Raw genomic sequence first — 12,736 nt, forward strand, 5'->3', positions numbered from 1 at the left:
TTGTACCAAAAATGAAATTTTTGCCAAAAACTTATTTAGAATCTTCCTTTCACGCTACATTTTGCTTGCAAACTGTAATTATATAACACATTTAAATGTTTTCAGGTGCAAGCAGTGGGTCAAAATAATTGGGAACGAAGACGGTATATCTTCCCATAGAAAAGTTACATGAATTAAAATTTGTATGCGCAGACCATTTCGAAAAAAAGCTTTTAATAAAAAAAACAATCAACTTAAAACGTCTGCCATCTGCCATACCTTCAAAAAATTTAAAAGCTGATCCACTTCCTGATGAAATGCTGCTTAATTTTCCTTGTCATGTTTATTCGAAAAGGAACATTCCTACGAATCTCGACCCTCTGGCGATCGGTGACAATGAAGTTTATTCACTACCCCAAGTAGAAGCCATCGCTGGGCCTAGTAACTCGGGTAAGTTTTAAACCTTTATTTGACAGTTATACCTACCTCTTTTAGATGAGATGAGTGATTTTAATTATATTTTTACACTAATTTTTACAGAATCGTTCATGTCTGGACAGCAGCTGCCATCTCAAACCATACCATTAAAAAAGCTTGAAGCTATTCCAATCGCTGATGAAACTCTGCTGAATTTTTCCAATAATGCTTATTCAACATTGTTGATAAAAGGAATGACAATGAAGTTTCACTACCTCAAGTAGAAGCTATCGCTGGGCCTAGTAACTCGGGTAATTTTTAAACCTTTATTTGACAGTTATAACTTATACCTCTTTTGGATGAGTAAAGGATTTTTATTATATTTTTACACTTTTAATATTTACAGATTCATTCATGCCTGGACAGCAGCTGCCATCTCAAGCCATGACATTACAAAAGCTTGAAGCTATTCCAATCACTGATGAAACTTAGCTGAATTTTTCCAATAATGCTTATTCAAACATTGTTGGTAAAAGGAATGACAATGAAGTTTCACTACCTCAAGTAGAAGCTATCGCTGGGCCTAGTAACTCGGGTAAGTTTTAGCTTGTATTTGACAGCTAAATCTCTTGAAACGTTTTCCATTAACATATATCTAAGGACGGGCCTTAGGGCACTATGAATGGTGCTAGTGCTAGTTCAGCGGTGTACCTCACGAATTATAGCCAATAGTGCAGTCTAACGCAACTAGTTGCAACCAATCGCGCGCGCTTGATGCGAACTCATCAACCAATCGCAGTTGGTTGATTGTTGACTGCACGATTGGCTCGAATTCGTGTCTGTGACACAGCTGTACTGGTGGCACATTCTTGTTGCCCGTAAGGCCTATCCTACGTTTTCAGTAGAGTCTGGCTACTGAAATATTACACAAAGTTTTGGCGGGAAATTCATGTTGGAAAGTGTCTTCGTAAACTAAAAGAATCTTGTAACTGCATAAGCGCACGTGGAACAAGTTTAAATGGTTGAATAAATAAAGAGCTTTTGTTCGCGTGCGTGATGCCGTCACGGTTTCTGGTATATCATATGATAGTAGAGATTTTGAAATGTGTGTAGCGTGCGTACAAGGTAAGGCAACTAGGGTCCCCTTTCCTAAGAAATCTCTCAACAGGGCTAAAGAGGTCCTGGGCTTAGTCGCTACCATCTCCCTCATTCAGCGGTGCGAGGTATTTCTTGCTTTTCATAGACGACTATTCTAGAAAGACGTTTGTGTACTTTATAACTAAAAAAGGTGAAGTATTTGATAGGTTCAAAGAGTTTAAAGCTTTAGTGGAGAACCAGACAGGTAAAAAGATAAAATCGCTACGTAGCGACAACGGAGGATAATTCACAAGTTCTGCTTTTCAGGCGTATCTCAAGAGCAATGGCATCGTGCATCAAACCACTGTTCCTGGCTCCGCTGCTCAGAACGGGGTCGCTGAACGCGCGAACAGGACCGTGATGTGGGCTGCAAGATGCATGCTGCAAGATGCGGGCCTAAGCAACGAATTCTGGGCGGACGCCGTTAACATGGTCAAAAACCGCTGTCCTACGAAAGCTGTACTGGGTAGCACTCCTGAAGAAATGTGGAGTGGGAAAAAGGTATCTCTAAGTCATTTACGTATCTTTGGTTCTGTGGCTTATGCGATCACTTTGAAGCGTTCAAAATTAGATCCGAAAGGCAAAAAGTACATTTTTGTTGGGTATTGTCAACATACAAAGGGTTATAGACTCTTATAATAGTGACGGAAATATAATAATGTGATTTATTTTTAGAACCGGCTCCGAATGCCCTTTCATTTAATACCACTCATAATTAGTTTATGAACAAAAATTTTTTTTTCCATACAAAAAAGATGACGTCATAACTCTTCTACTTTTTTTTCTTTTGGTGCGACGGGTCAAATTGATTCAAATGGTCTAAAGATAAATCGTACCGATTTTCATACCTTTAACACCATTTGCAGCTAATTCCCGAATTTCAGGCTGTACCGCTAACACTAGTAGTGAGTGGTAAATCATAAATCATTTATTTTTCGTGATAATCTTGTTTTACATACAAAAGTAACAATGATAAGGTTAGACATAGGTAGATAATTACATATTGTTTACCATGAAATGGGCTCGCCTCAGCATAATGCCGACCCGAGAGTCGGCGCTGGTCTTCCGGCGAGTCCATTTTTGTGGGCTACGATCACAGCTGTGGTACGTCTGATAATGCCAATTTGTCATAAAATTCTCAGAGTACGAGCGATCGAACGAGTACGGTCACAATACATGATCGTCTAGCTCAGGTGAATGTGATGATCCGGCCGATGCAACTTATATTCCAGAGGAGGAGAGTACGGATACTTCGGACAGTTCAACGGGTTCTCCACATTTTGGATTCCAAGCGGGCACGTGCGATCCAGATGCTCCACGGACTATACAAGAAGCACTGAGTGGTCCAGATGCTGACAATTGGAGGGAAGCAATGTCTTGTGAGTACAACTCATTATAAAAAAAAAGAACATTTTATTTTTCTTCTCATTTTTTTTATACTTTTCGCTGAGGTACCTACACCTACAAAAAAAATGCATGAGTAGCCATTAATACCCACTACATACACATATAAAAATATTTGCATAAATCTTCGCGCGTCATGTCAAAACAAAACCTCCGCGAAAAGTATAAAAAAAAACGAGAAGAAAAATAAAATGTTTTTTTTTATAATGAAGTATAAGGACATGATGCAGGTAAAACATATACATTTTGTAGTCTATTTTATTGTTGTCAAATATAATTTTGTTTGGTTTATCTAACTTGAACAGTTTCCAAAATATGACACTTTCAATGATACACTGATTATTTTACATTATCCTGAATAACTCGAAAACAAAAGAAGATCGAGGACTTATATTAAGCATAGAGAGTTCTTAGGATCTGCCAGTACACCACCTGAAAGAATGACCAAATCCGTCGTTGGGGGCACTTCTTGTTCGCTTAGCCTGCTAGACCCTTTGAAGCTTGTGGGTATGCTAGAAGTATCTTAGAATTATGATGATCGGTCAGCGAGCGAGTGAGTGAGTGTGTCAGTGTCGAAATTAAGGAACTTTGACGTACAATAATTCTTAAACTACAAGTTCAAATTGAATGTTTTTGAGATTATATGTAAAGCATGTTAAGCCCTATATGTAACTGAAAATTTAGGGTTCTAGCTTTAGCCAGCACAAAATTACAGGACGTCGAAAATGGCCTGAATCGCTTCAAGAAAAGGATGGTACGGCCGTGCCTCTTTGTTTTGCTCGACTTGGCGGGGGCACTGCCGTGCCCCCAGATGGAAGAGTGTAAAGTGTTCGCCTACTCCCATGGAAACAGGATTTAAGTTACCTAGGGGCAATCAAAGAGATGATACCTATGATTATAGAGTAGTAGTAGTAGTAGTAATCACTTTATTGTACACAACACAGGTTTACAAAAATAAATTACAGCAATGGAAGTACAAAGGCGAACTTATCCCTATAAGGGATCTCTTACAGCTAGAGGTCTTGTAGGTTCTCTTATGTATATTGCTATCTGTACCCGATCAGACATCGCATACGCAGTTAGCTACTTGAGTCAATTTAATGAATCATTTACTTACAGAGACCCACTGGAAAGCAGCCAAAAGAGTCCTGCGCTACTTGAAAGGTACCTTGGATCTCCGTTTGACTTTTAAGAAAGGCAAGCAGCAGCTGGACATCACCGGATATGCGGATGCAGACTGGGGCAGTGACGACGTGGACCGCCGGTCGTACACGGGCTACGTGTTTAAAATAGATGAGTCAGTAGTTACTTGGGAAAGTCGCAAGCAAAAAACAGTTAGCCTTAGCTCTACCGAAGCCGAATACTGCTCTTTGTCAAATTCTTGTAAAGAGGGTTTGTTTATTAGTACATATCTGAAAGAAATTGTACCGACAATTTTCAATGACAATTAGTCAGCGCTAAAATTGTGTAGAAGCTCTTTACATCAGCGGTTCTCAATCTTTTTTTTTGACGGAAGCCTTTTGGAAAGCGAAATACTTGATGGAACCCTACAATAAAACAATAGTTTTTAGAAGTGTGTTTTTTGCATAGTAAAATTTTTCGAGGCGACTAAAGCATAGTGTTCTAAATTCTTGCGGAACCCCTGCAGGGGTGTCGCGGAACCCTAGGGTTCCGCGGAACACACTTAGAGGATGGCTGCTTTACATCATGCTAGGACCAAACATATCGATATACGGCATCATTTTATTAGAGAACTTGTAAATAGTAATAAGATTACTATTGAGTATCTGAATACTAATGATATGTTGGCAGATATACTGACAAAACCGTTGTGTAAAGTTAAACACAGTAAGTTTGTGAGACAACTCACATTACTGTCATAGGTAAATGCATATAACTATGTATTCTATGTAATAATTGTGTTCTTAATGTAAATACCATCATGGTTATTTGTTGGTTTAGTCAAACATGATAGTGATTACATGAAATTAAAAGACTCGTTTATTTTATAAACATTTATTGAATTCATAATGTGGAAAACTGAACTTTGTTGATACGGTGTAGCGAAAGTTCAGTGCATATGTTTTTATTAATTTACTTTTTTATTTATTAGAAGTGTAGGTAAACCGCAAACAATTGAATGAATGACATATATTGACAACTAACTTTTAACTTATCACCAAAGACAATTGGTGATACAACAAGGAAATGTCTGTCAGCAATATTTGGCTGGCCAGACTCAGACTTATATGCTTTGAATATTTACAGAATCATACATGGTCGAGCAACAGCTGTCAAGTCAAAGATTAAGTCACAAAGAAATATCCCAATCACGTACAAGGAAACGGTCTCACAGTTCAGGCATAAATAGAGTTAATAATGTTAATATACTTGGTCAAGCAAATTTTGTCAGTAGAAAAAGGCGGGAAACACAAATTTCCTATGGGCCGATAACCCTTCGCGCCTACATTTTTAGGGTTCCGTACCCAAAGGGTAAAACGGGACCCTATTACTAAGACTCCGCTTCTCCGCGTCACCAGGCTGTATCTCACGATCCGTGACAGCTAGACAGTTGAAATGTTCACAGATGACGTATTTCTGTTGCCGCTATAACAACAAATACTAAAAAGTACGGAACCCTCGGTGGGCGAGTCCGACTCGCACTTGTCCTGTTTTTGTTAGAGCAGTTGCCCTTGCATTTTTGGCAGATGGGCGCACAAGGGAGTTTATTGCGTCTGCATACTCTGCATATGCACGATCTCCTTTGGCAGTCTATAGCACAACCACATCGCGTCAACTCTGTACACACTTTCCAGTGCTTTTCTTGTGTAGTCCAATTTTTGAACATTCAGACTCTTTAGCGTGAACTACGGTCAATGAGGCTGTCTATGCTGCTGAAAGGTTACGCGCGTTTTTTAAATTTGCCGCCCTTTTCTACTGACAAGATTTGCTTGACCATCTATATATGATGCACCAGTCACCTGCAATAATTTACAGGGTGAATGTAATAGGTCCTACTCAGCAACATTTAATATGGGACCAACCCCGAGATAGCGAAAAAAATTTGTCGCTCCCATACAAAATATCCACAAAATGTTAAATTGGTATTTTCGTGTAAGCAATACATGTAGACAGCAATTCCTGCCGTAGTCGAGTAAACACATTAAAATGATATAGTTAGACCCTTATTGGCCCAGGGCCTGGCACTAGAAATATTAGAAAAATGTAAAGTTACATACCAGTACAGTGAACTGCGAAAATGCATGGATAAATTATGAATGAATTCATTGATAAAGTCGCCATACACTTTTACGGATACAGTACTTCTTAATAATTATCAACATTTTACAGTACATTATGGCCCTTTAAACTTTCGACATAACTATGCACGTGTTGTGCCAATTACTGCACTAATCATTTTTTAACTTACAGACCCACCTATATCAAGACAGTCGCATTTACTGGATCATGATTATTGTAAAAGAAACAAGAGCAGCTTCCAATCACCTAAAAGAAAAAAGTTATCTGCTACTACAGGTAAACTCTGCTTGTGTTTCTGTTTTCTTTTGCGTTGTTTCCTTTTATTGAGGTGTGTAATATAGTATTTGTATTGTATTGTCAAGTTTGAGTCCTGATGATGAGATCCATCAGGAATCGAATGGACTCCTTAAATATTATAGGCATATATAGGTATTGTGATTTTAGTTTCACTTCAATAAATCAAGCATAATATATATGTGTAAAAAAAAAATGTTTAAAAAAACCGGCTGAGTGCGAGTCGGACTCGCGTTTCTAGGGTTCCGTACATAAGTCCGACTCACGCTTGACTGCACATTTCTAATAGGTTTTCCTGCCATCTGTAGGTAAAGAACTATTTTGTGTATTTTTTTCAAAATTTTAGACCCAGTAGTTTCGAAGATAAAGGGGAGGGGAATGGTAATTTTTTGGCTATTTTCTTAAATAACTTCAAACCTATGTATTTTAAAAATTATAAAAAGAAAACATGTCCCTCTTTGGGTCACTAATTTACATATGTGTACCAAATTTCAACTTAATTGGTCCAGTAGTTTCCGAGAAAATAGGCTGTGGCTGTGACAGACGGACAGACAGACAGACGCACGAGGGATCCTATAAGGGTTCCGTTTTTTACTTTTGAGGTACGGAACCCTAAAAACGTGGCATTTGATGACATGGAACTGCTGATGATGATCAGATTGAAATTCTTCAACGACGCCTATAGTTCACTTTTTTATCATTAGAAATAAGGTAAACAATCTTGATGTGTCTTTTAATTGAAAAACACATTTTAAAAATAAGTTACGGCAAATATGTAACAATTATGAATCTAATACGATGTTTTATATTCTTCTGCTTTCATAAGTAATAGTTATTGATTTTTAAAAAGCGTTTTTCAATTAAAAGACATGTCAAGATCGCTTACCTTCTAACAAGTTCTTTCTAATGCTAAAAAAAACGAACTATAGTTCACGTTAGGTTTTTAGCAAACATCTTAGAGATGGTAACTCCTTATTACCAAATGTAATAAAATATTTTATTCATAATTACAGAGCCATCTACATCGAGACAGTCGCATTTACTAGACCATGATTATTCTAAAGAGGAGAAGAGCATTCATTCTCCAATCACCTAAAAGAAAAAAGTTATCTGCCAAAGGTAAACAGTACTGTGTATTTACATAAAGATTTCAAAATCAGAAGGATCCTTCCGTTGTTTTTCAGGGTTCCGCACCCAAAGGGTAAAAACGGAACCCTATTACTAAGACTTCTCTGTCCGTCTGGCACCAGACTATATCTCATGAACCCTGATAGCTAGACAGTTGAAATTTTCACAGATGATGTATTTCTGTTGCCGCTATAACAACAAATACTAATAAAAAATAAGTTCATAAACTAAAACCCGACTACTACTGCTAATCGTGCTGTAAAAAGCATGAAACAAGATATCACTTGTCACTTTATATTACTTTTGCGAGGGTGTCGTCAATACAGAAATGCACGCAGAGCGCCGCATATATCGGGCTACGCCCGACTGCTTTGGCTTTGGAACGCGTACACCGCGCCACGTACGTTGGGCTACGCCCGACGCTTTTAGTATATGACGCTCATAGTACATAATATATATTAACGTTCGTGACTTTATGACCTCTAGAGGGCGCCGTGTTCAAATTGTTGTGACGTCATATAGCCCATAACCAGCGGACGACTAAGGGCCAGTTGCACCAACCACATTTGACAGACTGATCAACGTCAGCCCCAGCGCTTTACTATGAACTTTCCATACATAAAAATTTAGCGAACTCTTTAACGATAGGTACGAACAGTTTGGTGCAACCGAGCCTAAGACGCTCGAATGACATATCGACATATCGTTTGTCAAATTATAATGAGTACTTTAGAAGTTATGAGGGAACAGATGAACATACATATATACGAGTACATACCCACATACATAAAAATCGGTAAAAATCATAACCCTCCTTTTGCGTTGCCGTAGTCGGGTAAAAAGTACAGAACCTTTGGTGGGCGAGTCCGACTAGCACTTGTCTATGTTTGTTACTCCATACGGCAAAGTGCGAGTCGGACGCGCGCACGACGGGTTCCGTACCATTACGGCAAAAAAATCACATTTGTTGTATGGGAGCGACGCACTTATATATTTATTTTATTCTGTTTTTAGTACTTACTTGTTGTTATAGCTTCAATAGAAATACACTGTGAAAACTTCAACTGTCACGGTTCATGAGATGTATCTCATCGCTGGCGGCTGGCTTGCTAGCATCTCCAATATCTCCATCTCCATGTAGCCTCGACAGCGATTTTTCAAACTTTTAATCTGCATTTAAATAGTGTTAGGTATTTGTTGAAATTGAACTGCTCATGAAAACTAGAATGAATGAAAATCCTCTAAGGCAGCGGTCAGCAACCGGCGGCCCTCTCACTTGCAGCCCGCAAGCCTCCCTGGCTATTTTGTATGTAATATTGACAAACGATAATGACTAATAAAGTCATAAATATTAACAAAGTGCGGCCCGCGTCAACTTCGTTAACTACTATATGGCCCTTGGCTGCTAAAAGGTTGCCGACCGCTGCTCTAAGGCAGCGGTCGGCAACCTGCGGCCCGCGGGCCGCATGCGGCTTGTGAACCTGTTACTTGCGGCCCCAGAGCCGCCTTGGCTATTTTGTATGTAATAGTGACAAACGACAATGTCTCATAAAGTCATAAATATTAACAAAGTACGGCCCGCGTCACCTCCGTTAACTACTATTTGGCCCTTGGCTGCTAAAAGGTTCCCGACCGCTGCTCCAAGGCATAAGATTTTTGAAAGTCTTGATGCACTATGGTTGAAAATAATTTAAATGGCATTGAAAATTATTGATTTCAATTTATATTTTATCAGAAATAAAGAAGTATTGTGGTATTAGTATATTATGGAAATGAACTATTTGATCTTTATTTTTATGTTTTTGTTGAAATAACTCGGTTAAATAAGGTATATATTTTATTTTTACAGATTTACAAGTGACACCACGAAAAAGAAAATTATTAAAAAAAATTGATGTCTACAAGCAGAAAATAACAACATTGCGTGAAGGAAATGTAATGCCGCGCATAAAATCATTAGCTCTGAAGACCTTAATCACTGCGTATTTACGCAACAACCGTAGAAATGGATGCGAGGAAAGAGATGGAGTCCAATTGAAAAAGCATTGGCAATAGCAATTTACAAGAAATCTCCCAGGACATATCGTCATTTGTTACAACTGGTGGCCTTGCCCAGCATTAGAACATTGCAAAGTCAACTTCAAAACATGGAATTAGAGCCGGGCATCAGCCCGACTATATTAAATCATTTAAAAAAGAAAGCCACAGCAATACCTGAAAAAGATAGGCTGATCGAGCTACTTTTTGACGAGATTGCTTTGAAAAGGCGTCTGATTTTAAACACCAGATCAGATAAAGTTGAAGGATTTACGGATTTAGGAGAAACTGGATACAGAAGTGCAGAAGTGGCAGATCACGCCTTAGTTTTCATGGTACAAGGTTTACATAAAAAACGGAAGCAACCGATAGCCTACTATTTTGTTAAGGGGACGATATCAGCGCAAAACCTTGCTGGTATTATTAAAGATATAATAAGGGCACTTGCTGATATTGGTTACACGGTGGTTACCACAGTATGTGACCAAGGACCCACTAATATTGGCAGTTTGAATTTACTCAAAAGGTGGTGTGGCATCCCAACTACTACCAATTATTTCATATTGGATGATAAGAGAGTTTATATAATGTTTGATATTCCGCACTTACTGAAATCGGTAAGAAACAATTTTCATAATGGAGGAGAAATTGTAATAAACGGGAAAAAAGGAAAGTGGTCTCACCTATGAGAAGTGGCGGAAAAAAATAAAAGTACCTTACATTTCAAAAAACTAACAGCCCTACACGTGAATCCTACATTTCGATCGAAAATGAAAGTAAAACTAGCTGCTCAAGTGCTCAGTAATACCGTCGCTGCTATTTTAAAACTCATGGCTGAGAAGCACGATGATGATGATGTTGAGAAAGCTCAGGAAATCTCGGATACTGCCCGTATCATAGATATACATTATCAAAAGGTCACAGCAACAAGGTACATCAAAATAATAAAACAATAAAAACAGCTTGTCATGGATAAAGCCAATCACTTAAGGGGCCCACTGATTAACAGTCCGCCGGACGGTATCGGCCTGTCAGTTAGAACAAAATTTTGACAGTTCCGAACAACTGACAGGCCGATACCGTCCGGCAGACTGTTAATCAGTGGGCCCCTTTAGAGTTAGTCCAAAAGTTCTGTCAAAACGAACCTACAGATTCCTTATTATTCGTACATATACGTATAATTTAAAAATTTATTAAAAGTGAATTCATTCAAATTTTTTGACTTGACTGCAATTCTTTAATTAAGATTTCGTATACCAAATTGCAATTGGGTACTTTTAATGTACGGGCTCCCAACTCAACTATAATATTCATTTCGAAAAAAACCATACCTCAAATTCATTATTTATTTTAGGTTTGTATAGTAGAAACAATTTCTTCGTACGTTAGAAACGCGCATGGTACACCATTAATATAGCAACAATGTTAGTTTCCAATAGGTTACGGTGGCAAAATCGAGAACAAAAACTGTCTAAAAATTGAATTTAACAAGGAGCAGGTACCAGGGCCTCATGAGTTACGAGAAGGTGTCGTTGACCAACCCGCCGAGACGCGTACAGTCGCCATCAGATATATCGGAGCGGCCAAGGTGCTCACAAATATCGGAACACGCCTCTATTGTCAGGGCGTTAGAGCGCGTGTTCAGATATTGTGAACACCTTGGCCGCTCCGATATATCTGATGGCGACTGTACGTGTATGAAGGTATCGCAGCTGCTCGGAGGGTAACTTAGCTGTATACCTGTGATTTGTTTAACTATATGATTCTACTAGTTTAAAGTGCATTTTAGAAATATACAATAGGGATACGAGTATAATCAATCTTTTCAATCTCGTACCTCGCTTAGACAATTCTCTATTATAACACGATTGTATTGTACTATTAACGTAATTTTCTTTCGCAGTTTTGGAGTGCGCTGGTGGCCTAGTGGTAAAAGCGTGCGACTTTCAATCCAGACGTCGCGGGTTCAAACCCCGGCTCGTTCCAACGAGTTTTTAGGAACTTATGTACGAAATATCATTTGATATTTACCAGTCGCGGTGAAGGAAAACACCGGACTATTTCCCATAAGGCCTAGTTTCCCCTCTGGGTTGGAAGGTCAGATGGCAGTCGCTTTCGTGAAAACTAGTACCTACGCCAATTCTTGGACTCAAGGCTCCTATGAGCCGTGGCAATGTGCTGGGATAATGCGAGGAAGATGAATTCGCTTCCGCAGGTTTGCATAATTCGCACAAATATCGTTTTATGACAGAGCGTTAGCGAAGGTCTGCAGTCAGATTTTCCGGATGTTCTCTGCAGGTCGTATTTTTAATCGATTTTCGTCTGATTTTCGTGAAATTTTGTGAGCCGGTTTGGTAATTAAGTAGATTTTTTTTCGTTAGTAAGTACTAAGAAAATTATAGGTACTTAACCCTACCTTTGGTTACTACAACTAGCGTAAGACAAAGACAGTATGATTCTCTCTGTATATGTTTTAAATGTGACAGTCCCGTGCCAAATTATTAAAATAGGACATTCTATATCCACTAGACTAGTTTGTTAATTACCCATTTACCCGTTGACTGTCGGAGGGATTTATTTTCAAAGTTTTTATTGTACATAAGAATCATTTTTTAATAATTATACGCAACAAAATTCGATTACAATTTTTTATTTGTTAATTCAAATTAAAATGGCATATTTACAGACCGGGCGTACATTGAATCCTGAACGAAACAGGATTCTAAAATAGAATCTTGAGCGTAGTAAGGGATTCAAGTGTTTATGCCCAAGATGGAAATAATGTTGCTACCTATGGCACATACTACTTTTAACATCACCAATGAGGAAATTATTATATACTAAAAATATTATTTAACCTTAAAAAATATGCTCCTGCTCCCAGCAGGGAAGAAAAGTGCCACTTTGATCCCTCCTAGCGAGAAAAAATAATACATTACATACCGAGGGAGGTAAATTCGTAAATGCTCCAGATCGCAGGTGTTTGTGGCCCGAGCCGCAGATGAGGGCCATAAATATGCGATCTGGGGCTTTACGAATTACCGCCCGTGGTTTGTATAAAGTTTTACGTCTTGCCTTG

At 38.5% G+C, this 12,736-nt stretch overlaps 2 long non-coding RNA genes across 2 annotated transcripts; both read left to right on the top strand.

The window, feature by feature from the left end:
* Positions 1 to 149: 149 nt before the first annotated feature.
* Positions 150 to 2,772, top strand: LOC134797307 (uncharacterized). Its single transcript, XR_010145069.1, has 4 exons — positions 150 to 429; positions 520 to 707; positions 803 to 991; positions 1,801 to 2,772. It is a non-coding gene; the product is annotated as an uncharacterized LOC134797307 (long non-coding RNA).
* Positions 2,773 to 6,366: 3,594 nt separating this feature from the next.
* LOC134797308 (uncharacterized) lies at positions 6,367 to 10,254 on the top strand. Its single transcript, XR_010145070.1, has 3 exons — positions 6,367 to 6,474; positions 7,506 to 7,611; positions 9,470 to 10,254. It is a non-coding gene; the product is annotated as an uncharacterized LOC134797308 (long non-coding RNA).
* Positions 10,255 to 12,736: the final 2,482 nt, after the last annotated feature.

This window comes from Cydia splendana, chromosome 15 (genome assembly GCF_910591565.1).
Source record: "Cydia splendana chromosome 15, ilCydSple1.2, whole genome shotgun sequence".
Classification (NCBI taxonomy): domain Eukaryota; kingdom Metazoa; phylum Arthropoda; class Insecta; order Lepidoptera; family Tortricidae; genus Cydia; species Cydia splendana.